The sequence below is a fragment of the Apteryx mantelli genome, chromosome 6 (assembly GCF_036417845.1).
Source record: "Apteryx mantelli isolate bAptMan1 chromosome 6, bAptMan1.hap1, whole genome shotgun sequence".
Classification (NCBI taxonomy): Eukaryota; Metazoa; Chordata; class Aves; order Apterygiformes; family Apterygidae; genus Apteryx; species Apteryx mantelli.
This window is the reverse complement of record NC_089983.1, coordinates 32,822,753-32,828,752: the sequence shown is the minus strand read 5'-3', so window position 1 is coordinate 32,828,752 and position 6,000 is coordinate 32,822,753.

Below are 6,000 nucleotides of genomic sequence, written 5' to 3'. Positions count from 1 at the left end.
GCCCCAGAGGTGACTTTCTGCAAGATTTGAAGGGGAGAGCATGTGCAGGCCCTGAAGGTGCCCAGCAAGTTTGACACCCTATTAGGGCTGTCTGGCCTTGGAAAGTGAGCCAGATGGGCTCAGGGACCGAGCAGGATTTCTATCTGCCCAGAAACCAGAAGACAGCACAAGGCGACGGTTTCCCCCGCTCTGCCAGGTGCCGGGATCAACTCGCCCTGGGACCTAGCCCTCCAGGCTCTTGGGTGCTAATCCTGATTAACGGCCATTCCCCTGGCAACACAGCCCGTAGGTCATCACGGCTTCCCATGGCCACCCGCAGCATTGGAGGATGTCACAGCTTCCCAGTGCTCCCAGCTCTGCTGCCGCTGGGCTAACAGGGCTGGGACAGGGAGAGCAGGCTGGGGAGATTGGGGTGCGGGGGACAATTCCTGGCACCTGTGTCCCCAGCTGCTGCCAGGACACCCCGAAGAACCAGAGAGGCTTTTCTGGAGCACCTGGGATATCTGCAGGCTGCAATGTGGATCCCGTCAGGCTCTACCAGCCCCAGGGGTGCCAGGCTCTGCTCAAGGACCACGCAGCCCCGCAGCGCGTGGGGTCACCAAAGGAGAGCAAGGCACAGGGCGGCATGTCCCCCGGCCCTGCTCGGCAAGATACCATCTACCGCTGGGCTCTGCCCCTGTGGGCAAGCACGTGCAGCGGCTAGAGCGGCACAGGCAGGAGGGTCTGGCTTTGCTCAGCATTATTAATCTTGCTGTGTTTGATCCCAGCCTGACTGGGGTGGCTGCAGGGGGTTGTGTGGATCAGGGGATGTGTTGTGCTTGGCTTTTTAACTTTGTTGGGCTTAGTGGCAGGAGACAGAGCCCAGAGGCGTGGTCCAAAGGGGCCTGTGGCTGTGTGACCATGACAGCCAGCGCCGTGAGGCATCAGTGCACCATGCAGTTGCTCCTGCTGGGCTGGGACAGGGCACTGGGCTCCTGGGAGACATGGGGAGCTCGGCACCCCCCAGAGATGCTCTTGGAGTTTGGTGCTTTTCAACACCACCTGTTGGAAACTTTCCAAGCATCTGCCCAGGCAGGGAGCTGAGAACGTGCCTTATCTCCATCCCTTGCAAAGCCACTGCAGGGATGAAGTGGGGCTGTCCTGCTCTGGGCAGGGGCTGCTGAGCCTCGTCCTGTGCACGGATCAGCTGCAGAGGAGAAGGTTGCTCCAGAGCAAAGCGCAGCAGGAATCATCCCTTCCCTCCCTGGCCTCAGCACACAAGCGCTGCTGTTCCCTCTAGAGCTGTGCTGGCTGCACAGCCGTGGCAGAGGGGAAGGTCCTGAGGCTGGGAGAGGAGAGAGTAAAGGCACTCACAGACCCAAAACATCTTCCCTTAAAATTCCATTTCCCAGGTGTGTCTTCTCATGCCACTCTGCCCAGGTTGCTGGGGGACACCAAATGGCAGAGGGGAGAGTGAGGGAGAGCCAATTCTGCAGAGAAGAGAGACACAAGTCTGGCTTTGCCCATCTCCTGGGCTCCTTTGCCTCCAGCCCCTGCTCCGCACATGCTCTGCGGGACTGGGCTCATCCCAGGTTATTCCACCCTGGCAGCATTTGCAGAGAGGCTGCAGGAAGGGCCCAGGGCTCTCCTGCAACCTTGGAGCAGCCCGGCAGGGCCTGGAGCTGGCCCCGCTGACCACAAGCTGCAGCCAGTTCCTGTGCTGCCGGAGAAGCACGTGTGCCTGCCGGGAGCACCTGGGAACAGAGCATCCTCAGGGCAGGACAGGAGCGTTCCCAGGGCTATTGGAGAAACCACAGCAGGAGCCTGGCATGGCCGGACAAGGAGGCATGAGGCACTTGGTACCCCCCAAAAGACACTGGGCTCCTAGGGGTGGAAAGCAGAGGGTACATCGCTGTCTCCAGGACTCCCCGCTGTCTGCACAGGGCGAGGGGCAGCCCTGGGCTCCGAGTGCCTCTGCCCTGGCCAAGGGGGATGGGAGTCAAGCTGGCACCCAGCTGCTGGCTCTGCTGGCTACACTGCTCCCAGTAGCCCCAGTTGGCCCAACAGCCCTGAACCCTGAGGTTCTGTAGTACTGAGCTGATCGCTACACTGCTCCTCGAGAACAGGACGGGGCTGTCCTGGGATAGACCCCCTGGCTCACCAGATTCCCCCGACCCCTCCACGGCAAGTGCAGGCAGCAAGGGACTACCACCAGGAATGGGTACCTGGCCTGCACGGCAAGGGCGAGAGGCAGGGCACTGCCTGGCCCAGGGCAGCCCAGTGCACGGACAGACGGACCCTGAGAGGGCTGGGAAGTGCAGCTCCTCATTCGGCTGCCTGGGCACAACACAGGGCAGAGGTGGGGGGGTGCCAGAAAGTATGGAACCCCCCAATTCTCTGCCTTGTTCACCCCCTGCCCACTCCCACTCTCCCTCCCCATTTCCTGTGGCTGTCAGCAGCTAATGCTGCCACAGCGCCAGTGGACCGTTGAGACCTACCTGGGCGTTTGGCAGAGCCCGGAGAGCTCCACCCCGGCCAGCCCTGTGCCAGGGTAAGGGAGCGCTGCCAGGGCTCCCTGTTGCAGCCATGTCTCTGCAGAGCTGCTGGGGTGCAAAGGCCAGGCTGCCCCTTCCCCACCAGGCTGCTGTAGGCAGAGGTGACAGCCGTGTGGGATGTGTGTCCCTAGGTGTGATGTGTGTGGGGCTTTCCTACCATGCCAGGGGCACATATACTCTGAGTCCTGCGTGCCACAGCCTGTAGGGCATCAAGGCAGCGTGTGCATCTGCTGCGTGTCCCAAATGCCATGAGCGCAAATGCCACGTGGGTCCCATGTCCTGTATGTGTGCAGGTCCCATGTCTTCATGCATGCTGTGTGCTGGTTGTATCTTCTGTGTGTGCACTGCCTGTCAATCGCTTCATGCATGTGCCGTGCACAGGTCACATGTCATGCATGTGTCTGAGTGAAGATTGCATGTTGTGTGCATGTCCCCTGTGTGCCCTGCACACAGGCTGTATATTCATCATGTCACGCAGGTGGCAGGCCAGGTTGCATGTCACGCATGAGTGCTGCATGGCCGACGTGCTCTCAATGCATGAGCTGCGCGTCTCAGGTGTGTGGGACATGCAGCACTGGTGCACGGCTGGTGTTGCATGTGTGCATGCCTGTCACATGCTTGCAGACGGGCTGGACCTGCCTAACGCGAGCCGAACGAACAAAACGTTCAGGTCAGGTCTTGCACGTGGGGCTCGACGCCAGGCAAGTGCAGAGTTGCTCCGGGCTTGGACGGTGTGGGCTGGAGGGTGCTCTGTTGTGGGCTGCTGGGAGCCCCTTCCCCATCTTTCCTACCGAACTGGGTCCCTCCAGTCTGGGGAGCAGATGTCCCAGCTGCACCCGCTGCTCTGAACTGGCTCCTCCAGGGGTAAAGTCCGGAAGGTGGATGCTTGACACCTGCTGCCTGGGAAAGCCAAACAGAGCAGGGGCGGGTTAAACTGGCACAGCAGGGTGGGGAGGGACCATGGAAAAATAGAGAAGGAAGGAAGAAAGAAAGAAAGAAAGTAAAAGGGGGGGATAGAAAGGAAAAGAAAGACGTGAGAGAGAAGGGAAGAGTTAAGGGAAGGGGACAGCTGGGACAGCATCCCCTGAGCCCACCCTGCTCCCTCCCAGGAGTTCAGTGGGTGCCACTGAACTCCCCATCCTGGTCCCCAGGGAGCCCCAGGGTATCCCCAGGTAGGAGCCCCGCATCCCGGCACCCTGCTCCCAGCCAGGCGCGCAGGACCCTGGTGCAGGTGTGTCAGGCTACAGCACCTCACCTGACTCCGGTGACACGTTGGCGGCTCACAGGTGAGCGGCTTCGCCTTCTCCCTCCGGCTCACGAGCAGAAAATGAGGGTGACGCCGGCTGGATGGGGCTTTTATAGCCCTGATAAAAATAGCTCTGGCTGGCCAGTGATCGGGGGGCCGGAGAGATGTGAGCGAGCAGAGACAGGCGAGAGGGCTGGGCTGTCCGCGGCGAGCCTTCTCCCCAGCGCACCTGTCACGGCTCCGTGTTTGCTCAGCACAAATATTGACCCAGGGAAGGCAGGCTGGGCAGGGGAGGCGATTAGCCCACCTAGATTAGAGGCAGAGCAGGTCTCTATGCAAACTCTCCAGGGCTGCCTTTGTTAATGGGAGCCTGATGGGCTGATAGGAGCCAGGAGCCTGGGTGCTGGGGCGGGCGATGGGGAGGAGGAGGAGGTGGCGGGGGGGAGAGGAGGAGACATTCATTAACCTGCACTGGAACAACACCAGCTGTCACTTTTCCACCCACCTGCCTGGCTCACTTTGCAGCCAGGGGTGAGGGGAGAGCAGGCTGGCAGAGGAGGGGGGCCAGGGGAGGCAGGTGTGGGGGTACCCCACCTGGGCGGCTCTGGGAAGGAGCCTGCTCATTTGCAATGCTTTGGACTGCTGAAAGGTGAGGGAACAGCAAGATCCTGGAGCAGGAGAGCAAAGGGGGAATCTCTCTGCTACCTATCCCAAGCAGCCTGACACTGAGTGCCAGCGATGGCAGGGACCACCTCGTCTCCCTCCCTGCTCATGCTGGGGACCCCTGGGCACACTGGGGCGATGCAGACTTCATCAAGAGGAGCCCACAGACCTCTGAGCCAGGCAACAGATCAGAGCTCCGCAAAAACACCTCTGCTCGCTCTCTTCAGGAGTGTTTCCAGCACAGCCACGCTGGCCAGGAGCCAGCTCTACCAATGCATTGACAAGAACAGGATGTGTTTCACTCTGTGTGCACACACCTTACCTTGGGGGCACTTCATCCCAGAGTTACACCAGTCTCCAGCATCAGGGATGTGTTACCTGCCCAGCATGGGGTAACCTGTGCAGACACTCTGAACGTTGGGTCTGGGGGCAGTGTGCAGAGCTCACAGGGCCAGGAGCAGGTTAGACATGTTCTTGCGGCACCCAGCCACACCACTCAGTCCTGACAGTCCCCAGCTGATCTCACCCGCAACCAGCGCAAGCCGGGATATCTCTCTGGGTTACTCCGGCACCCGCAGCTCCCTGGATAACAGAGCATGAAGTGCCGTTGTGGTGGCAGGAGAAGCTCCTTTGTGCGAGTGCACTGATGTGTTTGTTTGTGTAGATGGGTGTGTTTGCGGGTGAAGAAAGGGGTAACACTGCTTTAACCCCCACCACGGACACCTGCAGGGCTCCTGGATGCGCGTTAGAAACTGCCACTGTTGCCCCTTCCAGAGGCAGAGCACGCCTGCAGGTTGAAGTAAATGGATTCCCAAATGTAAGTGGATATCCACAGATCCTTATCAGGCACTGCCACCCAGCTCTTCTTCTTTGAAGCCTTGGCCCTCTCAGAGTCAGGATTTTGAAAAACAGGCTCCATCCCTCCTCCTCAATGCCTGCCTGCTGCTGTCTCTGGGATCCTGTGTGCCCCTAGCCCAGCCCTCTGACCAGCCAGGTCTGGCACAGCAAGAAGCCAGAGGGATGCCAGCATACCGTCATTTATAGCCCTGACCCTCTTTTCAAGTAGTTTTGCCAGCAAGGAAAATGCAGAACTGCTGCTGCCCTGGGTTGTAGCACTAAGAGGAAATGTGATGTTCCTTCTTCTTTTGATGCTGCACAAGCCTGACACTTGGATTTTCCCACTTCTGTTTTCCTGGCATGGGAAATGTGCTGGGCAGGACTCTGGTCTCTCACTGCTACTCCAAGATGAGCAGCAGGTGCCCACACAGGCTGCCTGGCTGTGCCTGATACAGGAGAGGTCTGGCCACCCTTGGTTCTCATGCCCTGGCGAGGTGGAAAAAGCTTTTCCCTTTTCTGGAGAAGCCAGAACCCCCCAAGCAGCCATGATTGCTGCTCCAGCTCTGGCAGACTTCTCCAAGACACTGCTATATGCTCTGCCAGAAATGCCTGCACCTCCATCTCTTCCCAGCAATGACAGGGCCCCACCATGCCCCAAACAGCAGCAAAGAGTGCCCTTGCAGGGCTGCCTTATGGAAAGCAAGAGAAAAGCAGGTGCCT